The 27,855-nt window shown below is 36.4% G+C and overlaps 1 protein-coding gene across 1 annotated transcript in view; it reads left to right on the top strand.

The window, feature by feature from the left end:
* The window catches only part of LOC125226266, a 92,260-nt gene that overhangs the window by 51,417 nt on the left and 12,988 nt on the right, over window positions 1-27,855 (top strand). The gene's annotated exons all lie outside the window — the stretch shown is intronic.

Raw genomic sequence — 27,855 nt, 5'->3', positions numbered from 1 at the left:
CAGATATACTTGGTTTTCTTTATGTGATAAGCACTAATATTTGTTCCTGAGTCATGGATGTTTTCTGTATATAAGTATATGTATATTATATAATTATATATATATGATTGTCTGAGTACCCACAACACAAGCCATCTTGAGCTTACCGTGGGACTCAATCAATCTGTGTAATAACGTCCTATAATAAGTACATACATACATACATACATACAATCACGCCTGCGTGCGTAGCCGAATGGCATTTCTCCGACGCCAAACGAAAACGAAACGCCGCGCCAGTTAGTCCGGCTCTGTCGCGCCAATACGCACGAGCGATAGAGATAGATATCTACTAGCGTTTCGTTTCGTGAGCGTTTCGTGAGCGTTAGTGCCATTCGGCTACGCACCCTGTTTCCCAGAGGGGTAGGCAGAGATCACGGATTTCCATTTACTTCGATCCTGACAAATCACTTTCGCTTTACACATAATAAGTATTTATTTATAAAATGTTATATGCAGTACAATACAAGGCATGCAGAGGCGTCTTCAATTTTAAATATGTACCGACTTGCTTGCACAAATCGGCCCTGAGTACCGCAGCTGTATTTGCACTCACGGTGTTCTAGATCTTAAACAAAACCCGCTCCAGTTACCCCTTTTCAGAACTTTCTGATCCGTATGTCGTAAATATTATAATGTCCCGTCCCGTGTGTATAGAATGTATATATACCGTGTAGTCTAATGTAAGCAAAACTTATACACAGTTACACACTGACATTTATATATTATTCCGCGTTATAGTGTCAAACGATTTCTTGTAGCCACATTCTTGATTTGTCTTTTGATACTGTTAAGGCCCACATGCGCGGATCCAGGGGGGGGTCATGGGGGTCATGACCCCCCCCTGGAGCCTAGCTTGGCCATACAAACTGACCACGTGATCCCCCCCCTGGGGCCTGGGCCTTTACCACGTGACCCCCCCCTGGGCACGAAGCTGGATCCACGCTTGAAGGCCCATTTGCACCAACCATTTAACTCAGGGTTAGTGGGCTGCCAACTGTCAAATTCCATATAAAATGGTGGGTTAACCCTCGGGTTAACCTTTTCGTTGGTGCAAGTGGCCCTAAGAAACAGAAACATACTTTAGTCAATTCAGGTTATATATATATTTTTTTTATTAATTACATAGGTTATAATTAGGACATAATATTAAAAAAATAAAAAATTTAGATACATAATAAAAGCGAAGATGTAGTTAATTGATTGTGGATACATATCAAACGTATTCAAAAAACTTTTTATGATGTGAGTTAAATGTCAGTACGTCAGACATGTATATATCTTCAAACAAGAACGTTATGTTTGACTTTGACATAGGTATCCTGTACATATTTCGAATAGGACCGTGCCACTATTAAAACGTTCGCGAAACTTATGGTGTTGAAAGTTTCATAAATCATTTCAAAGTGCTAAGTGGTGCTGGTCACGCCGGTGCAACTGGCTCATTACACTGGTCAAAAAGAGAAATAAAAAAACAAAGTGTGATGTAAAGCTGCATTTTTGGTATGTTATTTGGGGTCCTTGGGGGAATATAGGAATATATTTTGCAAGCAAAAAAATGGTGTGCTAACTTCGTAATTTAAAAAAAACAGTAAAAAAATCAGACTTTTTTTGGTTTTTGCCGTTTTAATAAAAAACTATGCATTTTTGGTCAAAAGTTGCTTTGTAATGTTGAAAGCGCATTAAATTCCAAACAGTTTGACATCTTCTTTATCAATGTCCGTCAAATATTTTTTGAGATATGAAGCGTCAAAAAAAGAGCATTTTTCCCCTTTCTATGAACATATTCGTTTTGCTCATATTTTGAGACTGATATCAGCAAAACAACTCAGGCTATTACATAAATTGTAAAATAAAAATGTAGAAAATTTCTCTAGCTTTCATTTAAGACCAAAAGAGTGCCAGTTATTTAAAAAAAAAGGATTATATCATAAGTCTAGTATAACTGGATCAGAAATAATCGGTGGATGGTAATGGCCAAATGGGATAGTTTACTTTACATATATTTACAGGAGGCGTAGCGGAGAACGAATTATTATTATTTGGGGGCTGTTCAAGTGTTACTCAGACACATATTTGCGTATATCAAATCAACATTTATTTAGTAAGTTAAGTTTATGGTCAGAAAGAGCTCAGAATCGCCGCTTGGCGGAAAAAAATATTTACGAGTAGAAAACCCTCATTAATTGAATCATATTGTTCCGAAATTGTTCTTGTACGGACTGGTTTTTAAAGCATATCACTGGGGGTCAATAACATCGATGCAATCTCACGAGCGTTGTCGTGGATGTGCCCGAATCATAGTACTCTCCGTTTAACGAAATATCAGTACATAGCATGTGTTGTATTGCACGCGCAGGTCTCTCACCGCCGCGCAGGTGTAGTCGGACCATAACTCGACAGTATACATGCTTGTACAAAAACTGAGGAACAGCTGTCTTTTTACGCTGTCACTACATTTGGCGAATCTTCTAGCCAACATGTTTGCCCTTACTGAGGTGGCTCGCATCTACCTTTCTATGTCCTCCTGGTCTTTTAAACTGGACAACAAGTTGTGGCCAAGATATTTGACTTCGTGTACTCTCCGCAATTGAACTCCATCAAGAAAAAGAGGTGGTACATGTGTGGGCATATGTGCTGCCTCCATGAGCATAAATTCAGACTTGTCCGGATTGTATCTCATGTTATGCTGGCTGGCGTATCTCTCGTATTCTGCAAGTAACTTACGCATAACTCCCACCGATGGTGCTAGTAGGACCATATCGTCTGCATATGCGATGTGATTTATCATTTGCCCATTGATGGAGCAGCCAACCTCGGTACTGGTCAAAGCCTGCGACAGCCCATCCATGTACACGCTGAAGAGAGCTGGAGACATACTGCCACCTTGTCTCACGCCACAGTTTAGCCCACTGGCTGTGGAGTTGTGGACAGAGTTGACTTCCATCTTACTACGTTCTTCTGCTGGGAATACCACTTCTCCAGTATCTTAATAATTGGCGTGGGCGCTTTCTCTTCCCGTAGTTTATTCCACAGCAATTGGTGGTCAAATACAACTCAAGTGGACTTTCTATCACTACAGGAGTTGTGCCATCAAGATGCAGAACCAGGACCCTCAAAAAGGAAAAAGTTAAATGTAACAAATTCTGTTTTATTTTTCTAATTTACTAAACTTCAAAATTTTACTGTATTTATTTCTTCATTAGTAATAGTCAAATCGATGCAAAGTTAGCTTAGACAATTTTTTCAGATAAACGGATATCAAAGAAAGTAAGATCGAATAGATAGCACTTTCAACCTAAAACTTTTAGCGTAAACTATTTTACCTTAACCAATCTACCAGACTCTTGGCTTTTCTATTAATAGATTTTTTTTGTTTACCAAAGTAACTATTCGTCTTACTGACCTTTATTTGCATTAAAACTAAAGCAAAATAAATTTTATACAATGTTAGATTGCTATATATACCATATCATGAAGTATTTTGCAGATATTTGTCTAAAAATATTGGCAAAACGCTACATTTTATAAATGCGTCAAAAATTAACCTTTTTTGACGCTTCATATCTCGAAAACTATTTGACGGACATTGATAAAGAAGATGTCAAACTGTTTGAAATTTAATGCGCTTTCAACATTACACAGCAACTTTTGATCAAAAACGCATAGTTTTTTAATAAAAAAATAAAAACCAAAAAAAGTCCGATTTTTTTACTTTTTTTTTTAAATTACGAAGTTAGCACACTTTTTTTTTGCTTGCAAAATATAGTCTTACATTCCCCCAAGGACTCCAAATAACATACCAAAAATCCAGCTTTACATCACACTTTGTTTTTTTAGCCGATTTTCATGTAAGATTTGACCGGTGTACATATACTTTTATGTCTGATGAGATTACTAATCGAATAACTAGGAAAGCCAATCTGTGTAAGAAAAATAATCGCTATGATGTACAAAGATCCATTACAAAGCGTACTTCACAAGTTATTGTTGGGTAAGTCATCGGCGATGACTTGGGCTTGCAACAAAAGAAACAAATGAATGCTTGGCTCGGCGCTCGCGCACGTTCATCGCCCATCGAGCAGGGATGTGTCACAAATTACTTGGTTTATTCATCCTGTTGATGCGTTGGTTTATGTTTATGGTGTCCTGGTACTTGAAAGGAAATTACCAGCTTAGTAGTAACAATTTAATGAAGGCTTGGTCATATATAATGCTCTGTAAATAGCTAAATGATGCAAACAAATTATACAACTGATGTTGTATCATTTATTTGCACAGTGCCCATCTTCTACAGATTATTCCAAAACACCGACATTTTATTTTATATTATTATGAATGGGTTTACTCTTGACCACCGACTAGCCAAAGGCAAAGACGTGGCTCACGTGGCCTACGATGGAGTGAGCTCGCCCAGAAGATGCCTGTTCACCCTTGGTTTGATGGTTGCCGGGTTATTAGAACACCGAATTTCTAAGATATATTCAAAGTCTGCCGCACATGATGACATGACAGAATGAGTATAACAAGAGTGGGAAATACAGAATAAAATTGCGACCATATGTTCATAAGAATAAAATTGTTATTTAGCAGATATCACAAATCAGTCCTGTTAATACATCTCTAACATCTCTTATAATTTTGAACTAACTACAACTCATGTTAAATTATTACCCTATTACTGCTGTGAACTTCCGACGCTGTTAAAGCAAATACGATCTGATATACTATCTAAATATTTATGTAACAATTAAGCTAACACAGTTTGTATTTCTTTATTCATATATTATTGTCTCAGTCTGCAAGTTGCATCCTTTACCCGAGATATCCCTAACTAGTACAACAATTATGATTTCCGCCATTGAATATGTAAGAGTTTCCTTGTGACATACTTCGCGTTTTTTACGATGACAAACCACGGACGAATCGTTAGACTAGGACATTCTTTAAAGCGCTGTAGACGTTATGTCTTTGATCTTACACCTTGCTTAATTGTTGTGTATTTATACAGATGTACCTAGATGGAAAAAAATCTTAACGTTCTACTTGGAAATTTGCCTATCTAGAGTTTACCCATCAAAAATTTAATACTGTCCTATTCCTATTTTTCTGTTAGTAACAAGCAAGCAACAGGGACAATAGTTTTTTTTTTTCATTGAATGACTCTTTATCAACTATAATGAGAATATAGGTCACATTTTAAACATCTCACACTAGGTCAAATATCTGTTTACCCCAGGTGACAGCAACTTAGTGTATTGGTCTGATTCTTTAATATAAGTCACAAAATTAGCTTTTAATACGATTTAGCTTAGATACGTTACGAATGGGATACGGCAATGTCGAAAGCTAGCTTTTGTTTAAAGAAATATCGCTTTTGTTAATGATATTATCATTAACAAAATTAAATTTGACATATGTACCTATATATCTAGTAAAGTTGCAATGAGACCGTGTATGGGTTCTAATACTTGTAAAGCACCATTACAAAGCTCAAAACTGCCTCATGTATACAAATGGCCGGCGTATGCGCCGCCGGCGCCTTGACGTCACAGATCGTGCGTTCGCCCGAACCATTAGTATTAGGAAGTGGGTTCAAGGCTCTGTATTGATTTATTCTAATTATGTCTGTACATAGTGCTTAAATGCTATAAATAATTTCGATATTTCGCATTAAATCCTTGTGCATCTTAGGATAATTATGATAGCATCAGTACTTTTGAGATTTTTTAATTTTTTTTTTAAATTATTAATGGGCTTACTCTTGGCCACAGACTAGCCAAAGGCAAAGACGTGGCCTACGATTTATTTATTCCGTAGAAAACCTGTTCATATATTTGCCCATCAGTATCTCTTAATGGCCCTTTTTTTATATATCGGTGGCAAACAAACATACGGTCCAACTGATGGAAAGCAGGTAACCAATGGACGCTTTAAGGTTTATTATAAATATAGAAAAATATAATATTGATCTGAAAGATAATCATACACCATAAGCCCCTATTTATTTAGCAGAATGGATTTAAATTTGCATTTCACGTTCATATATTAGCGATTCGTTTCTTCAAGCGATTATCATATTAGCTAGGCATATATTATTAATGCAAATAATTTAATTTTCTACCCTTATCCTAAAGTCAGTGGGTCTCAAAGAAAGTCGTGAGTATTGCCACGGGTTCATCTCGATTTGCATTCGTTTTCTCACGTGCTACAATCGGCATGCAATGCAACCATGTCGCGTTTCACGCTTTTTATGACTGTTATGCATTTCTCACCATGTCAGGGAAGGACTAAAAATATTTTCTTGTGAAATTCGAGAGAGAAATAACGAAAACAAATACTCACAGTTAACAATATACAGTAACTAACTAAGCATTTACTGGTACCCGCTAATGTTCAGGTCAATCGAGAAAAAATAGTCGTACTTAATTTACAATATTTACATAATTACTGTATTATCTTTCTAAAATGTAATCCCCATAAATGTGAACGTCTGTATTTTAGTTATTCAAGCTTAAATAAAAAACCGGCCAAGAGCTGCTCAGTGTAGGGTTCCGTAGTTTTTATTTTCTCTCAAAAACTACTGAACCTATCAAGTTAATTTTCCTAGAAAGTCTTTATAAAGTTCTACATTTGTGATTTTTTTCATATTTTTTAAACAATGGTTCAAAAGTTAGAACGCACTTTTTTTTACTTTAGGAGCGATTATTTGAAAATATTAATATTATCAAAAAATGATCTTAGTAAACCCTTATTCATTTTTAAATACCTATTATTCACACGTTGGGGTTAGAATGAAAAAAAATATTAGCCCCCACTTTACATGTAGGGGGGGGTACCCTAATATTGCTTACGGTTACTGAGATTATCCGCGGACGGACGGACGGACGGACGGACGGACGGACGGAAAAGACATGGCGAAACTTATCAATTTACGGAAGCGATAAACGAAATGGTATGGAGATAGCTTGACGCCGAGAAGGCTTTATGATAGTGTTTATTCTCATTATCGTTTCAAACAGACAAAGTCATAAGGACTATAAACTGAAACAGATACCATACACTAAAGAAAAAGCGATCAATCCCACTGGCGGGGCAGCCGGGAATTGAATCCGGGTGTCCAGTCGCGGGTGACGAGTAGGACCGCTACACCACCTCGACCGCCGAGGTACCCGTCAAAATTTCACTAGTGTATGTTTCTAGTGTGTGTGTATTTCATAAGGAAACTAGTTTAAAATAATATTTGACGACCGGTCTGGCCTAGCGGGTAGTGACCCTGCCTGCTAAGCCGCGGTCCTGGGTTCGAATCCCGGTAAGGGCATTTATTTGTCTGATGAGCACAGGTATTTGTTCCTGAGTCATGGATGTTTTCTATGTACATACATATATATGTATTTGTATATTATATATATCGTTGCTGAGTAGTCCCAGACAACGTCAATACAAGCGTACTTCTAATATTTATTTTGTATGAAAAATTGAGCTTGAACAAATGTTGATCCTAAGGGGCTCAGTCAATCTGTGTAAAAAAATGTCCTATAATATTTATTTATTTATTCATTATTACAACCCGAGTAACTATTACGTCAAAATATCGTTACACTTATTTATGAAATTACGTGCGTCGGCAAAGGAATGCACCGCGCCGCGCGTTGATGTCTATGTTATCGGAGTAGGTATGTGTTGGAGTTATTTTCTCAGCAAAAACGTAAATAATTCGTTAATTGCTTCAACTGATTGATAAGTGGAATTGCAATTAATCTGTTAGTGGGTGTATTAGTTATCTTCATAGATAATTGTTCAATTGACTTAATTTTCATGGGAACATGTTGATGTCATGTTACGTCATTGTGTATCTTGCGCATGTCATTTTCAAGCAAAGGAGAACTTATTATTGGATATATTAAGGATAATATATTATTACGTGTTATTGATATAAGTTACTGAAATAAAGAAGCGATATTATTTCCTCGCGCAACTCAAGTGGCTCCCAATCCGCTTCCGACGAAATTTTCATATTCTTTGTCTTTTAAATAATATACTTTTTAATCCCACCACACCTCGTTACCTAAAAGAATATTTCAGTTATTTAAACTCCACTAGATCCTCACAAAACTTGCTTCTCTCTGTTCCTCCTTCCTCTTCCCAATTCTACAATTCTTCTTTCACTTTTCGGGCTGTTCGGCTCTGGAACTCTCTTCCTGTCGAATTGAGACGCGCTCAATCCCTTGCTACTTTTAAATCCCATCTGAAAGACTATTATTTGTCCCTTCATTAGTGTCTCTGTAAATTCTCCACTTACACGTTTGGCACGAAATATTGTATGTATTATAATATATGTATGTAGGTATATAATATGTAAGCAGTATGCATGTATATGTATGTGTAGGTATTATATGTATTATGTAGGTATATGCTTTTTAGCAGAAATTAATTACTTTTAATTTAGTTTTTTTGCACCTCCTAATTAGCTAAAGTTATGAATACTATTTTTCCACTACCCAAAGATTGCCTGGAAGAGATCGCTCTTTAGCGATAAGGCCGCCTGTTGTTTACCTCTGTAATAAAATTTATTGTAATGTGTGTGTTCCTATGTAAATTTCTGAGGTTGTGCAATAAAGTGGATTTGTATTGTATTGTATTTCCATCATTTTCTTGGAAACCTTACATAGATATGAGGGATATTTAATTATTTATTATCCTTATGAAATATATGCCTGTGTGGTGACGGGTTAAGAATTTCACCACCGCCTTTCTTCCCGTGGTGGGTGTCGTAGAAGGTGACTATGGGATATGGGTTAAATTGTGGCGTAGGCGAGAGGCTGGCAACCTGTCACTGCAATGTTGCAGTTTCGTTTTCTTTCAACCCCTTATTTGCCAAGAGTGGCACTGAAGCTTTAGTAGTTTCATGTGTTCTGCCTACCCCTTTATGGGATACAGGCGTGATTGTATGTATGTATGTATGTAATATATAATTCTGCAGTCTTGTGTAAACCAGACCAATTTAATGACTACACCCCCGGTTGTACCTACACAACATCATCATCATCCTCCTTGCGTTATCCCGGCATTTGCCACGGCTCATGGGAGCCTGGGGTCCGCTTTGACAACTAATCCCAAGATTTAGCGTAGGCACTAGTGTTTACGAAAGCGACTGCCAACTGACCTTCCAACCCGAAGAGTAAACTAGACCTTATTGGAATTAGCCCGGTTTTCTCACGTACCTACACAACATAGTAGAAATAAATAGGTATAAAAGCACTCAACTAAGATTACACGGCACTTTTAGATGCTACTTAAAAAGTTTACCTACTTATCTTTATCTACAACTGAGTCTTACTCATTCACTTTTCTTTAAGAATATTTAAAACGTGTATTTACGTAAACAACTTGCATAACACATAAACCATTATAGGATTTAAACGGCATTAAGTTTCGAACAAGTAGCAAACCTCTGCAGGGCTGTAATCCACAAGTCATTTTACACCAACCAGTGTAGAGGGACCCACAGGTTACCAGATCCAAGTCATTTTACACCAACCAGTGTAGAGGGACCCACAGGTTACCAGATCCAAGTCATTTTACACCAACCAGTGTAGAGGGACCCACAGGTTACCAGATCCAAGTCATTTTACACCAACCAGTGTAGAGGGACCCACAGGTTACCAGATCCAAGTCATTTTACACCAACCAGTGTAGAGGGACCCACAGGTTACCAGATCCAAGTCATTTTACACCAACCATTGGAAGTGTAGAGGGACCCACAGGTTACCAGATCCAAGTCATTTTACACCATGCGGAGCCAGTTGAGTTGTCGGCGACCAGTGTAGAGGGACCCACAGGTTACCAGATCCAAGTCATTTTACACCAACCAGTGTAGAGGGACCCACAGGTTACCAGATCCAAGTCATTTTACACCAACCAGTGTAGAGGGACCCACAGGTTACCAGATCCCCGGACGATGTGGCCGAGTCAGTTCTTCGGCACTGATGCTTTTTAGAGCTAACTGATGCCGATTTGCCGATATCACTTGGCGAACTGATAATTTGTAGGCTAAGAAGCCTCCAAGACTTTTAAGAAAAAGTGATTCCTTCTTTAGCAAACTGGATACGTAGCCGAATGGCACAAACGCTCCGATATTTTGAAACAAGTTAATGGTTATTGATTAAAGCTTTCCTTTATTCCTGATTTAAAAAAAAATCCTGATTAAAAGCAAGGACAATTAACAAATAGAAAAGGCATTGCTGCGATGAAGTTACAACAGGGGGTGTATAAATTTTCTACAACGTTATTATTCAATGAGTAGAATAGGTGGAACGTTTGTATTAAAAAGAGTGTCCGGTCATCACATAGTAAAGTTTCTACTCCGATTGTAAGGTCACAATTACACTGGTCTGTTTACACTGTGAGTTATACCACGTTATAGCACAGGGCCGGGGCTATAACACCGTTAAACATGATACCCGTGGACGGGAAGTGAGATTACTCGGCTTCTCACGGTTCCTATCTACATGGATCTGGGGAAATTCTGATCTTTTGGCTGATTAACTCCAAAACAACGCACTTGCTCGGAAAAACAAACATGAAGTGTACGCTTGTAACGAATTACAGGAGGTAGATTTGGACAGTTTAGTGACAGGCTCTTAGAATAACTGTCATGAAATAAATAGATCGCTCATTTCTCGAACGATATTAGACTTAATATTAGCCCACGAACTGTCAAAGAGCGTACATCCATCTTAAAGGCCGGCAACGCACCTCCAACACCTCTGGTGTTTCGGGTGTCCATGGGCGGCGGTGATCGCTTACCATCAGGCGACCTGTCTGCTCGTTTGCCTCCTATCCCATAAAAAAAAAAAAAAAAAAATCGTAAGGTTTGCTATGACATGTATGACAACACATTAGACAAATAACTTTGGAGAAATGGGACCCATATCTGGGTGGGAATCTGAGAATCTGACACCTGTTAAAGACAATTAATGGGCGTTTTCTAAAATAAGTATTGAAAACCCGATTTTCATACTCAAAATCGAAAACAATCTTCATCCTACCATCAAAAAAGTTGTCCCAAAATGTACCATTCAGTACGTCACGTTACATGTAAAAGAAACTCTTATTGCATTTACCTAAGTATCAGCGTGACGCACGTCATGAAGGTAGGTAGGTATAACTTAAATATACGAATAGTATGTCAGTATGTGGTGCTTTATAAATAAGAAAAACACCAAACAATAATATTAGCTTAATCATCTGCTATTAATATAAATATTAATAAAATTAATGTTGATAGTTATCGGAACTCAAACACCCACTTCAGTTCAGGGGCGCTTATGACAAAAATAGCCGCGACATCTAGTCTATTGTATGTTAATTACTATATTAAAAACTCAACAAAGCCAGTGGGTGGTTCCAAACCCGTTTTGAGAAGATTTCTGTTGGTTATTTGTGTGACATTAGGTCAACCACAAGAAGTAAGTAATGAGTAAGAAACGGTAAAAACGGATGAGTAATTATATTTTTTCAATTAGTTCTGTACCTCACCTACGTGCTTCGAAAATGAGCATTTGTCTCGGGTGACGTGAATTATTATTTTGAGAGGTACTTAGAACTCACAAAAACTGATGATGATATCTAAAAGACACGCCCTGGTCGCAAATATTAAATTAATGAAGTGAGATATACAGACTGTTTTTATACTATCTTGAGAATTTATTATTATATCCGACTTTTAGATATGTAAAGAAACTCGTAGACAACTTATTATCCAATTGTGTAATATCTACGGTCTAAATTGATGTTACCATCTCGAGACATGGGTAATTCAAAAATAAGTTCATCCTTCAAACTTCGCTGGAAACTGTGACCTAACTCGTTGCCTCCTTTTTACAGGCATTTAAATATATTTTTTTATATTGTACTAAAACATCTTTATCGAAGGAATAGTCGGAACTTCATACGAATTTTCAAAAGCGTCAAGAATATAAATAGATTAGAATAGGAGTGGTAAAACGTAAAAAATACCGTTTCAATGACTATGATTATTTTCCTTATTAACCTTTTGCAATTATTGCTAGCGATATTTCCGTGCAGTTTCCATTGTTTTATCTAAACATAAGTTACAAGTCAGTCGCACGGCATTGGTTGCGATAGACACGAAACTTATCTGATAAAAGTAAGTGCCTGTGGTTTACAAATATCGTCATTATATATAATTTTTCCTGTGTAACGTACATTATATCGTATAGCCTGGGCTCTTACTATATTATACGATATTTCAATAGCCTTCATTTCACCGTTACAAAAAATGGGCGTCTACTCGTACTGTCTACTATAAGCTTTATTGCATGCAGACGGAAACACAGACAGAGAAATGAATATGATACAGCGATCTTTAAACATTCTGACAATTATTTTCTAAAAAAAACTAATAATTATCAAATACCAACAGACTTCCGAGATAGGTACAACTTTGTTTGAAATCGACAGTAGGAAAGTTATTGAAATCCTTGTAATGCAGTTCCCTAACCTGAACTCCTAATAACAATAGTCTTAAAATTCCTAAATCATAAAATAATATATATATATGTATGTATAAAATACTGCGCGTATATGCATGTAACCTATTCTTATGCATGTAATTATTTGTATCAGAACAATCACATGACCTTACAGACCCTCACGGCCAGCGTTGCAATCAAATCGGAACTGCAAGATGGCTACAAAAAATGTCACGACGACGCCTAATACAAAATGCAATTATTCTTACAAAGGAGCAACGTGCTTTGCTTACTCGCTGGACAGAACCTTATTATAAATTTTCTCTAGTTATGCAACTCTATCTTATGTACTTACATAGTAATATATCCTTGAATTTTAACAAGAAAGTTACACGTACTTACCTACCCAGTGTTTAAATACCTATTCTGTTTTGCACACCGACATATTATGACGACGATTTTCTGTCTGAAGATATATTATATCTTCAGACAGAAAATCGTCAATACAGTAAAAATACAATGAATTACAGAAAACCACGAAGGTGTAAAAACTGGCAGTATTTTCTTTAAAAAACGATCTTTTCCAGACAACTTTCAATTAGACAAAATAAAACTATAAATATAATTAAGATTTACGATCATCTTAATTACTTAGGGTTTCCAGGGTGTTCCAGATACAGTGCAAGAAATCTAATAGAGAACAAACAGCATATACACATAAAATCTTAATAAAATATATACCCATATATACATAGTACCTATTAATAATAAATAAATAAATATTATAGGACGTGCTTACACAGATTGACCGAGTCCCACGGTAAGCTCAAGAAGGCTTGTGTTGCGGGTACTCAGACAACGATATATATAATATACAAATACTTATATACATAGAAAACATCCATGACTCAGGAACAAATATCTGTGCTCATCACACAAATAAATGCCCTTACCGGGATTCGAACCCGGGACCGCGGCTTAGCAGGCAGGGTCACTACAAGCTAGGCCAGATCGGTCCTCCAGACCTATATTGGCCAGAGGTTTTGAGTTGGGAGGTAGCACCGCAGAATTAAAAATTTAAACCAGGTATTTATTTACTTTTAATTTTCATAGCGACAATTAAATTAATAGTTATTTGTTATACAAGGGGGCAAAGTTGTATTTTAACGCCGAGTGTGAAATTGAAAAACGAGCAAGTGAAAGGATTCTATAGTTGAACCACGAGCGAAGCGAGTGGTTCGAGAATAGAATCCTGAACTTGCGAGTTTTTTAACACACGAGAAGTAAAATACATTTGCACCCGAGTGTAACACAAAACTTTTCCCCTCACTATAGCGAGGAAACTACAACGCAAAAATGCGTTTATCACTGCTTCCAGTAGTTCTACAGGTGGTAAATCATCTTTATTACTAGATTCACCTACTTTTATCAATTTTAAAGCAGTTAATTTGACTTTATTCAAGGTCAAATTACTTTACCCACTAGTGGATAAAATGCGTTTTTACCCGCTGGTATTAAAGGACAAAACACGTGTTTCCGAGCTAGTGAGGGGAAAAGTATATTCTAACGTAGCCTGTTGTTAAACTGTATCACGATCGTGTAAAAACAGGCATTGTGCGCAGTCGCACGCCTCGAACCTTGAATGAACTTTGCGCAACAATAAGTATAATTATTAATTCAATGAGCGGTTAAGTAACCCGCGTTATCCAATGCGTCGTGAGAATCATAACGATTCTGTAACGAAGAGCAACTGCACGGGTTTAGACAAGGGGTTATTTTATTGGGAATATTTGTAATTTGTTGTACTTTACCCCTTAAAAATTTCAATTTTATATAGGTATTTAAAATAAAAAAAATAAAAAAAGCCTTTTATTTCGAGTCCAAGTTAAGCTATTACATATCATCGAATGTCGTCACAATTTATAGTTATATTCTAATTACCTAATTATGTCAATGTTAATTTTATTTAATTTATAATTTAATGTTAATATAATATTTAATAAAATTGTGATATAAAATTGTGTATTTATTTATGGCGGACAAGAACCCCTCATCGAGTGAAGGCCTCCTCAAGGACTTCCATCGATCCCTGTATTAGCTACATAGTTCCAGGTAGCTATTTTATTTATGTCATCAGTCCAACGGCTATTTGGCTTGCCGGCGCGTCTTTTTCCTGCAGGTCCCCTCCACGTGGTAGCTCTCAGAGTCTATATATAGGTATTTACCTAAGTCTTATGCCCAAGGGGGGGAAATATTAACACCGTCGACACAGCTCCTTTAATTGGTATTGGTACTTTTTTAAACCGAAACTATTCGTATAGGCAGAGCCAGATTTCAGTCTTCGCTCAGAAGGCTTCCCCATAAACCCCTTAAGTGTCTCCAAATTCGAATCTGCGTATTTCTGAGGAATTCTTTGAGACGCCAAAATAGCATATTTTATCGTAACCTTTACTCGTGTAAGTAAGTAAGTAAGTAAATATTCTTTATTGCACCATTTTACATGTTATAAGTATACAGAATGTCCCTAATAACAAAGCATAACTTCCTCAAACTGAGTTTATTCAATATTAAAATACCTAAAACAGAACTTCCCCGGGTTAAAAGCTAAGACAGGAATCGTCTCACCTCCGCAGTTTGCTCGCATTAAATATTACGAGCCGCTGTATTTTTCATTCCGTTCGGATGAGAGGGAAACTTAAATATTTGATTTCCTTGAGAGGCTATTCCGACGACAGCATTATTTTATTTTGGTTTGCAAGCTTAGGGTCTTTCCAAACCTATCGACGCGGAACGCGGACGCGACCAAAAATCGCTCATTAGTATGAACATGCGTACGCATGCGTTCAGCGACGACGATGCGTAAGCACAGAATATATAATAGTACAAGTACAGAAGGCTCACTCCTTTGATGTTCACAAAATGCCGCCATCCTAAATTCTTACCTACATTAACAAACGGACCGCACGCGAGCAGCCGACATTGAATTTTATTGCGCCGCGCGAAGGTCGTCACCACTGAATGGGCCGCGAACTCGCGGCCGCCGACATGTACTTGTAGCGGGACGATAGAATCGCGGAGTGAGCCGCCCCTGGCGTAAGCGTATTCATTCTAACGAGTGATTTTGGTCAGCTGGAGCCGATTCCGCGTCAACGTTTGGAGAAACCCTTAGGCATTATTTTCTTTCTTCTTTCTCTTCTTATCTTCTATCCATCTCTGTCTAACTATGTAATACCTACGAAAGAGCGATAGACAGAAATACCTAACTGCGATGTCTGCGATACGCTACGGTTCATGGTCCGTATGTATCATTTTTCTAAATGCTCTGTTCTAAAAACAACCTAGACAAACTAAGTCTTGGCAAAGAATACCTTTTTGTACATTTTGGCGTAGAAACTCTAGGTCCATGGGGTCCCAGCGCGAACAAGTTGTTCACAGAAATCGCGAAGCGTCTGGTTGAGGTAACTGGTGATCGAAGAGCTGGCGACTTTCTCGCACAACGTATCAGCATTGCGATACAGCGAGGAAATGTCGTCAGTATCCTTGGTACAATGCCGCAAGGGCCTATTTTGGACATCAGCTAGCTTTTAAGTTTAGTCTTAGTTTCTTATATAATTATGTAAATATGTTCATATAGGTAAATAAAGAATTTGGGAATAATATTAAAAAAATAAAATAAAAAAACTCAAAAACAGCATTTAAAGACATTCATTCCGAACTTCACACGCTTTACTCATACGCATAATATTAAATGAACGATACACGCAGACATGTACAAGGCATTTACTTAATTGTATGTTATTTGCCGATTACCTTTGCAGTCTACTATTGACATGAGGTAAGCAAATTAGGGTAATGGAAATGTTAATATGAGGAATTACCGAGGTTTACATGCATTAACTGTTACTGTATTGATGACTATATAATTATGATATGAAAACATGGCGTTTTTATTTGGTTATCGGACACTTATTTTGCGGTAGACCTCGAATGACGAGGCGATGAATTTATTACGTTCAATAAGCAAGATCTACGAAAAACCGCAGGATAATAAAATTAACAAATTAAATAATAAATGCAGTACTTTCTTAATCTTAATACTCGATGCGCCTATTACAAACACCGCTGTGGGTGGGTGGATTCTCCAGCCTGCGATTGCGGTGCGGAAAAACCATCCAGCACATAGTTCAAAATATCTCCCGATGACCTGATCAGATGAGAAGCAAATGGCTGACTGCTCTTAGTCTAGATATTTAAGTAAAGTTTCACGTTCTATGTTTCTATTTTCTAACATGTATGCCATACGAATAAATAAATAAATCTTAATACTATTTATTTATATCTTAAAAAATCTAAAATATCTTCTCAGATGAGGCATGCCTACTATTGTTTTGTCTAAGAATAAATAAGTGGCTTTACCCTGCAGGGCTAGCATATGATAGACTACCCGTTAATATGTCATTGAATACAATTAGAAAGAAAAACAGTTTATTTTTTAATCCAAAACATACCATTCTAGATTATTTTACGACAGTGACGATATTTTTAAATATCACTAAAAGTTACAACAAAATAAGAGATTACATATAATCAAACCCTTCCTTCCGACGGTTTCAGTCTGCCGCCGCATTCCATGTCGTAAAATATGTTCAGGGTAAAAACATAAACACTATAAATCATCTAATATATGAGTAAATGTAGTGTATGCTGTACTAATAAACGTCTTTTCTTTCTTTCTTTCTTTCAAAATATTTAAAAATTAATATAAAAAAAATCGTACCGTGGTGTTGTTTTCTTATGTACATAATCATAGGAATTTAAAAGTGACCGACACAGAACTTAATTTAGATAGAAGAAACAAATTCATATATTTGTATAGGGGCCGACCCATACAACCATTTCAGTCGCAAAATCTTCAAATCAGTAACTAACTGTCAAATGTGACATAACGCGTGGTAACGTCGTGCAAACAATGCGACCGTATTGATACAATAACAAAATGTAGTCGTCGTGTGCACTCGTTACGGTAACAAAATGTGTACGAATTTGTGGCTGTCAATGTCACTGTCAGAATGACTTTTAACGACACTTTATTAGTCGACGTTTGCACACATAACGGTAACAACATGTGGACGAATTTGTGGCTGTCATTGTCACTGTCAGAACGGTTTCTGACAGTGACATTGACAGAATTTGTACACACATGTGTAGGTCTGATTACCGAACTGCTCCTAAACCACTGTATCCGCAAATGACAATCTGAAATACGAAGGTTTCTCAAACTATCTTGTGAAGTTGTGGACTGGTTGCTTTGAATCATTTAAATATGAGCGAATTAAATAATAATAAACGACGACGACCATTTAAGCACTCTTCGACATTTTATAGAAATGTGGAAAAGTTAAGAAAAGTGCAGAATGATAACCGTACAAGCGGCTCGTCTCTGGAACGTACTTCCTTATAAAATTAAATAAAAGCGCCCCAACTAAGTTCGCTTTCAAAAAATCCTTACGAGCTCTCTTTGCTAGCAGAATGAAAAACTCTTAGTTTCACATGTTTCGTATGATATATATGTATATATATATATATATATGTGTGTGTATGTGTATACGTGTATATATATATATATATATATGTGTGTGTGTGTGTGTGTGTGTGTGTGTGTATAGTTATATGTATGTATATGTATTTGTAGATTATATGTGTACTTATGTTTATAGTTTATTTAGTATGCTTTCTTTTATTTCCTTTTACTGTTGAAATTGTAGCACCGCTCACAGTCTCTCTGCTTAGCCTCGAGGTTGACTGGTAGAGAATGCCTTAAAGCATTAAGTCCGCCTTTTTGTACTGTAAGATTTTTCTTTTGTGCAATAAAGATTAAATAAATAAATAATACAAATAGATAAGCACTTTATAAATACTTAATGTATTAAATATATAATTTTTAATTCTTATTGATAAAAATGAAGTGTAGTGTTGCTTTACACAATAAAAGTAAGAATCAAATGAAATAGAGTATTTACTGTGATATTAATAGAATTTCTGTTCCGCAATGATAGTTTTTTTCAGTACAGATGCTGCTTTTTCTAACGCAGTAGTGCGAGCAAATGATTCATTTCTTGTCTGGTCGAAACTCTTAGCTCAGATTTAGGTACTGAAAATCGTCGTACGATACACGTGCGAAAAGGACATTCACAACTCGTGTCGAAGTAAAACACTCCCTTCGTTCGTGTATTAATTTATCGCTACTCGTATCGATTTTCCTCTTTTCCGCACTCGTATCTACAAGTATTTTGTTTGGGTTACAAAAAAAACACATTATTTAATCTACTACGTTTTATTTATGTCTCTTTAACATTACAAATTTGTAGACACTTATCTATACAAAAATCTTGACTTAAGAAGTACAGATCGCTGAAATTAATGTTGATAGTAATATTAATAACGACTACTTCAACAAGTGTCAATTGTGAAATGCCGCAAAATACTAGTTGCTCTATAGAAGACCATAATAATATGATCCCCGATCCTTTACAACCCAGCAGCTCGGTACGCACGTTACAATTTTTTTTTAATCTTCTTTGGTGAGGGCAACTGAGTACGACGGCATATTTAATTGTTTATAAAGTTTGAGGATACCTGGAAAAAATTAATACATGAAGCCATTTTGAAAATATAATAAATATTCACTGCTTTCCGTCACGCGTGTACGCTGCGACCATTTTGCGACCGTTTGTCGACCGTTTGGTGACCGTTTGGCGACTGTTTTTTACATGGAATATTACCGTCTTAATCCATATTTTAACAACTTTATTGGTTTTCTAGGCATTATTTTTATTATTTCAGTATAGTATATGCACCGGAGCACTAAAACTTCACCAATCGATATACATAACACGCAAACACCGAGTAGTCAATAATATTATTACTGGTTAAACTGAGGTAAATTGATGGCGCGTTGATAAATTTAGACTTATTTTATGAAATCACTCGAGCAATTTAATTGGCCATGGTAATTAGCCCACATTATATTACAAATGCAAACAATATTTTATCTTTAACAAATTCTTACGCCATTACATTTTAATGTCAAATGATTTTATTTCTTTTTTACTTTGACGTCTCTGACAGTCGCCATTTGAAAAGAATGAAATGAACGAATGATTTTGGGAAAGTAGTCGCCAAACGGTAACAATGTGTGCACGCGTAGTGCACACTTCTGTCACTTCTGTGACCATTTGTGCCTGTTACCAATCGTCCCCATTTGGGTCGCCGCGACTAAACGTCGACCGTACTGCGACTAAGCATTGAGACCCGAAGACCTGTGTGTACACAAAATAGGAGGATTTGCGTAGGAACGGCGACCGATTATGGTTATATGGGGAGCGTGTCAAATTTTGTACTGAAGTTGATTCTTGCCTGTAATTTTAAATATGTCTCAGGCTCTTGATTGTTCATAATTTTTGTGTTGTTGCAATTGAATATCACGTAACGAGGCATTTTTTATGTTTTGGTTGACTTCAACTTACAAAAATTGACGCCCGAAAGCTGCAAGCTGCGAGTAAAGACAGACAACTCAGTGGATTTCACTGAGTTCATTTGACACGCTAAGTAGATACGTTTGCTTGATCTATGGTATATATGACATCTGTGGTGACCGACACCACAGTGTTTTATAACACACACAGTGTTGTGTGTGTGTGTCGGTCACGATTTTAATTTTTACGATCGTTTGAAACTGTAAATTGGTTTTGATTTTTTAATTTTATATTCGTCATAGTGTTCATTATTTGTAAAATAAATACTTATAAAAAGCTCTCTTATTAAGTACTTGGATCATAATTAAAACAATAACAGTCATAAATCGTCTAATCATATCATAATGTTATCGATATAAGACGACAATTTAGCATCGTGTAACAAAAAACGAGACAAAAGGCGTTATTAGCAGCTATCTCGGTCTAACATGACGGAAATAACGTGACGAGGAGATGTCATTAGTCACTGCCTTTGCTATTGTCTTGTTTTATTAATCACATTTTTTGTCTTATATTCGAAAAAAAAAACATTGTAGACATGACTAATAGTTTGCAATCCTGACCCTATAAATGAAAATAACGTATTAATTTCTTGCCAAAAAATTATTATGCTTGTAATTGTAACAGAAAACGTGACACACGTCACAAAAAATCGATCGATATCAACCTTATTTGTCAAAATCGATTACAAAGTCTTACACAGATGGGAAATGAGCACTGCATGTAAAGTAAATATTTACCCGTTTTTCATATACCTTAAAACACCACCTCATGTATGGATTCGTCATATGGGGCGAGTGGGAATACACCACCGTTTCGGCTCTTTTGATTTTGGGCTTAAGATACATAAAACGATTAAAAAATAATCAAGCGCATGGAGTGAGTACTGGGTCTGATGTAAGCTTATTTAAATCTCAATGGTTATTATAAAGTTTTGCAAAAGCGTATTGAAGTTTTAAAAACACAATTTAATTCGTTAAAAGGTAATCGTTACTAGGTACTACTCTCATGTCACTCGTTCCAATTTGTGCGTAGGTACAGCAATAAACCACAATGGTAAATAAAAGAGATAGCCGCATCCTGCGGTCATTGTCGCTATGACACCATTGCTGGCTGATGCACAATAGAGTGACGCGCGTTTCTTGTCGTATGGAATCAAAATGGATTACGTTACACTGTTTACACCACAGAACTTTATTTATATAGAAGAAACAAGTTCATCTATTTGTATAGGGGCCGAGCGTGTCAAATTTTGTACTGAAGTTGTTTCTTGCCTGTAATTTTAAATATGTCTCAGGCTCTTGATTGTTCATAATTTTTGTGTTGTTGCAATTGAATATCACGTAACGAGGCATTTTTTTATGTTTTGATTGACTTCAACTTACAAAAATTGACGCCCGAAAGCTGCCTGTGGTTTACACTGTTACTCCCTAATTTATAAACGTAACGTACACTAAAGTTATCAAGCCGATAAAGTTCGTTTATCCTTTTCTATCACACCAATACGTCGGAAAGGGACAAACGAACTTTATCGGCTTGATAACTTTAGTGTACGTTTATGAATAAGGGGGTTACTATTTATAACAAGGTTCGCAATGATTTACAAAAAGGGCAATATTTTTGTATTTTATCTACTACAGTCAGTGAAACATGGTTAAATGGGAAATCTGCAGCTTGGGACCGCTTTTAGTGAGGCAAAACAAAACAGTTCTCTAAATAATGGCCCTTTCAAGTTTCGACATAGACAAGTAAAGTACTGCTTTCTTAAAGCATTAGAACCTAATGTAAAAAATATATATATATAATGAAGTTGACCAATGACCATGGATAATCCAAGTCCAAGAAATTTCAGTTGTTATTGAAGAAATAGTCACAGTTTTACGGCAGGTAATTGAATTCACATCAAATTTCACAAGTACCCGCATGTTCCGAACACTCAGATCAGCGTATTATGTTGTCAAGTTGTCATTATTAGCGTTTTATGTCACCCTGGTACTTGCGTGCGAACAATCAGACCGCGACGCCCGTTTTTAATTAGTCCCATTATCCCATTAACATGAAACAGCTGGGTACGTAGCCAAATGCACAAACGCTCACGATAATATCTGTTTCGTAGCTATATCGCTCTTGCGTATTGGCGCGACAGAGCCAGTCTGCAATTCTGTCGGCATCTGGCGTTGACGATTGCCATTCGGCTACGCCGGCTGAGCTGTTTATTTGCCACTATATTCGGTTCGCTTGTCGATTGTAAAGTTTACGTGGGAAGATTAATTGTTACTTAGATCGCAGGCGCTAAATGTAAACAGACTGTATCATGGTTTATTACTTACAAACTGTTAGGTATACAGTATACATATGTACTCGTATGTTTAAGACTGTCGTCCACTAGGATCGCCGAAACGAATCTCAATAATACGCCTTCTACATTTACTATGAAAATGCGTCGATTAGCGACGCAATCGAATTCACCGCTCATAAATATATAGAAGGCGATTTTTTTCGATTCGATTCGACGACCCTGAGGTCGGACTTTATACTTCGGTTACGCCAAAAGAGGAATTGTCTAATTGTCAAAGTTTAGAACCTCTAACCCACTCATTGTCTTTCATGATGATTGGCATATGAGTTTAAAATCAATCTTTGAAAATGTATTGGGTAATTACATAAGTGTTCTTGTAAAATAAGCGGAAAGTATTATATGTAGGTATAGGTATGTTATAAGGATACCTAGTTAAAAAAATAATAACAAATATAATCTAGAAAATAACACCTCATTTAGACAAATCTTTCTTTGTGCTTAAGATTGTAGTTTCCGATGCATCTCTTGCTGCTGATTAATGAATAATGACTGTTATAAAACGTCTTGAATCTTGTAATTTCAACTTAGACTAATTTAATCTATTTTAATTTGGCCAATTACTTTAACATTACAGACTATGATCAACTGCTATTACCTATGTCGTAGATAAAGCGCCAGCTTGGTACTTATTGTTAGCAACATCAAATGATATCACCATAACAACACAAGCTTTCTTCGCCTTCGTCTCCACGTCACATGTTTGTATTGTACTCACTGTTGACACAAGAATAAATTAAGGTTTGTCTGCCGCGACTACCTATTGTGACTCGCACTTGTACCAATAAGCTATAAACTCTTATTATTCTCTAAAAACCTGCAAGGCCAGAGGCCCCGTAGCCGAATGGCATTTCTCCGACGCCAAACGAAAGCGATACGCCGCTGGCTCTGTCGCGCCAATACGCAAGCGCGATAGAGATAGATATCTACTAGCGCTTCGTTTCGTGAGCGTTTCGTGAGCGATTGTGCCATTCGCCTAGCCACCCAGGCCATTGTCTGCTTGGTGCAACGTTTGTCCCCAGTAAATAATACTTTATAACACTATATTGTCTAATTATATTAATCCTTCACGGTCCGTGCCTTCTTTCTAGGTTCTGAAAGGCGGTTTCGAAGCGGTTGCAAGCAGTTTTCGGCTTCCAGTTTAGCTAATGTGTTGTAGAAATTCTACTGCTAATTAATTAATATGTATGACGTACGTTAGAATCTAAAATTATGAATGATATAGCGTGTTTAAAAAACGAGATAATGAAATAACTAAATCATATTTTTACAGTAAGAAAGTACATAGTGAAGCTTTTACTAATATTTTTTTACATAGTTCACGAAGACGCGCTCTACTACAGTTGCTATAATACAGTTGGCAAAAAAGAGTAGAAATGGTACTAAATTTTTATATTAGCAACACTTTTCTCATAGAAGTGTCAAAAGTGTTAAAACCTGTCAAAATAGTTGCCACATGCAAAACGGTTTTCATAGACGGTGGCGCCCCTATTATTTTCTACTCTTTTTTGAGTGGCTGTATGTATATGTAATTACATAGGTAATAAAATATGTATGGTATCACTAGAATTGTATATAAATGTCCATGGTTGCATTTTACGACCACGATACACGGGTTGCGTGTAACTGCATTTCTACGTACCAGCGTACCTATAGTTTGCTTTAGAATTTCTGCTTATTCCTACGATGTTCGACTTAAATGCCTCTATTTGAATATTCTCTTCTACTTTTAAGAATTGTGACCGTGGTATATCGTCACTACTTTAAAAAAAAACTTGTATCTTCGTCTGTCAATGAAAATAAAATTGTAGTAAGTATGTATGGAATGCATATAGATTACTGCGTTTTAACTTTGAGGAGCAGCGTGAGATACGAGATTTTTTTTAAAGTAGTGACGATATATAGTTATGTATATTTTAGTGGAATCCTGAAATATCCTGTTATGTGATCTAAATGCATTTGTGTAATGTAACTCTTGTGTTGTGAGCATAATTTTTGATAGGGTACGCGAGCCACGTAAAGGCACACCAGTGTACGTAGCCGAATGGCACAAACTCACGAAACGAACCGCTCGTAGATATCTATCTCTATCGCTCTTGCGTATTGGCGCGACGGACCCAGACTACCTTTCGCGGCGTTTCGTTTTCGTTTAGCGTCGCAGAAATGCCATTCGGCTACGGCACCAGAGAGAGGAACAGCTACTCTCTCTTTCTTGAAACTGTCTGTTCCAGAACACGCAGTCGCTGTAGCCGAAACCGGCCATGACAACATCATCATCATCAGATGACTGACTAACATTGCGATGTCTATTGTATCTGATTGTTATGGCAAAGATAAAATGATAAATATTTTAGAGCCTCATTTTTATGTTTATAAAACCCACAAAATATCCATTAGAAATATTGCAACGAGTTCTACAGTTGCATACAATACAGTTAGTATAACTTTATAATTCACTTAATATAGAAGCTTTTTACTGAAGTTCGCTAACTCTATTGCAGCCGTAATAACTGAAGTGCCTATTAGATAATTACTTGGGTACCTAGCCAACGTTACAAACGGTTACACTTCGTGCGTTTCTTCTGTAGTGGCGTGACAGAGCGAAATGCCAAATGTTTCGATCGCCAGCGCCACGTAGCGTCAAAAATTGTAACTTCGGCTAGGCCGGCGGCACTGCAGCAGTGTACCTAATGGTAACACTATGATCATTAGATCAGTAATTAGATCTTGAATACCTAATATCTATCTAATGATCATATATTACGGAAATAAAAATACAACAAAATGTTTACAAAACAAGACCATTGAAATAAATGTTTGGGTTATTGTTTTGTTTACAGTTTAAGATACAATGATAATACTCATCTTACCTACCTAATTATTCTAATTAACTATAATTAGTTTTAGCACCAAAATAATTCAAAGTACAACTTACTAATTCTTTAAACGTTTTGTTGTTTACAATAACTTGTTATTAAATGTTTATCTTTGAGTGATCTTAACACAACTTTGTTATTGAATTTAATTTAAATTGTTAAAGTCCGACGAGATAAGTCTAATTATAAGTGTAATCCTAGTGTATTTAATGTATCATCATCATAATTATCAGCCCTTTATCGCCCACTGCTGATCATAGGTCTCTTCTAGTACGCCACTTGTCCCGGTCCTGAGCTAGTCTCAATCCCGTTGTGCCCCACAATTTTCCGGATGTCGTCGACTCAACGAGCCAACTAACCAAAGTGTACTGGATTCTAATATCTATAACACATTTTGAACTCTATCTCAAAGTGGTATAATATAACATAAAACGCATGACAGCAATCTGTCTGTGGAATCGACAAAAGAAGTATTGTCTAAAGTTTAAGTGATTATACGTGAATTATTAAAACGCAATAATTAATATCAAAAAGTGTGATTACATTTTGTCATGTTCATCTGTTAGTGGCGTAATTATAACGAGTTGTCTGCGGAGTGTCGAGTTGGCTGGTGTCAGTGGATCTGTGGGCCATCGTGTCGGTCATCTCGTGTGATCCGTGCTACATAAGCTAGGTGAGCATGCGGAATTTTACGGACAATTGTACACAGAATCACAGTGGAAGAAAAAAAGTGTCCCAGCGCTACATACAATACGAGGTAGGTGCCGTTGGCGTAGACTGTAAAATCTTGTAGAATCTACACTGTAGACTGTGACTGTAGATTAAAAGTGTGAAGCAAGCTCGGTTCTCCAGACTTTTTTTAATACCACGTCGGTGGCAAACAGGTATACAGTCGGCCTGGTGGAAAGCGGTTACCGTAACCTATGGACGCCTGAAACTCAAGTCAAATCTTTACGCTCTCATTTTCAAAACTACTAGCTAAACAACTGTGAAACTTTGTGCTTACAATATAAAATCTTTTTAAATATGTATAACTATATGCATGTATGTATACCTTTATGTAACTTCAGATACCACAAAGTTAAGAAAATCCACTTGAAGCAAAGAAACAAAGCTTGTGTTCTAGTTCGTTTGTTTTATACGCTGAAGGTATTACAATCTACAGTGATAGAAAATCCACTTGAAGCAAAGAAACAAAGCTTGTGTTCTAGTTCGTTTGTTTTATACGCTGAAGGTATTACAATCTACAGTGATAGACATAACTCATTTCATTTTATATGTCTTATTATAACCTGGATCATGGTTATGTGTGTGTGTGGAAACTGAATTTGGCTTGCCGCGGACTCTTTACAGGAGTTTTTTTAGATCTAGACCAGAGGGTAATACTAGATCATGTTTTCCTTTTTCCTTTACAATATAAAGACGAATACTCAAATTAAAATGTATGTAAGTATTCATGGGTCGTTAAATATTACGTCAAACTAGCACAAGTAAAAACTTGAAACATAACCTATTAAATTTCTTGACATAAGATATAAGTTGGGTTGGAGATGAGACCTGTTCCACTAGTTTGCAAACAAACAAGATGAGACTAGCTTTCAGAATTAAATCAGAGGACTTTAATGACTTGTGCAATGACCTAGACCATAAAATAAACATGTTTTGTTTTATGTAACTAAACATTAACCCCCTTATTTATAAAGCTTTGTATACTTAACGCGTTGTTTGTTTTGTGTTTTTCTGTAATTTTATTATCAACAACAAAATTACTTAAATGACAGATAAGGGCAAACGATTATAAACAAGGTTAACATGTTTATTTTAATGAATATCGTCCTTTCATTCTCATCTTCTTCTTGGCTCTAACATGATTAAACGTATACTGGAAATTACATTTTGTTTATTTGTCCATAGTCAAACTAACAACTAGGTACTTAAAATTATAAATATTATATGTATAAATACTTAAATAGGTACATTTCTTTCATGATACATTTTAATCATTTCAGTTTCTGTATAATTTACTTTGTCTTTCGGGTCGATTCAAATTTTAAGATACGTAAAATATTAGCTCTAGATACGATATGGTTTAGATATGTCAGTATTAAGATTAGTGTAATTTTTGCTTGAAAAAATATCTAGTTCGATTTCTTCTATGTAGGGCCTTTAAACTTGCGATTGCGATAAAAAAACTTGCCATTTTCTAAGTGGAAGTCAAATCAAATCCTACTTCCACCGTTTCCACACACGGCGCGATGACGTCACAAGATGGCCGCCAATCATGCGTGTTAGGTAAAGTGCAGCGACCCCGGTCAATGTTAATGTCAGCTGTTAAAGCGCCAGTATGAGACGGTTTAGTAAACTGTAGATAGATTCTGTGGTAGATGTGGCGTGTGTAATGCGTAGAAGATGCGTAGAAGGTTTTTAACTTTTTACAATACAAAAGTAACAATTTCAGAGATAAATATTATCTTCCACCTAGAAAATAGTCCTTTTGGCATTTATTTTAACTGCATCGTTTAAATAAATAAAAAAACGGTGTAATGTAAATA

Source organism: Leguminivora glycinivorella, chromosome 5, assembly GCF_023078275.1.
Source record: "Leguminivora glycinivorella isolate SPB_JAAS2020 chromosome 5, LegGlyc_1.1, whole genome shotgun sequence".
Taxonomy (NCBI): Eukaryota; Metazoa; Arthropoda; class Insecta; order Lepidoptera; family Tortricidae; genus Leguminivora; species Leguminivora glycinivorella.
Note: the sequence above shows the minus strand (reverse complement) of the source record. Positions and strands in the feature narration are given on the sequence as shown.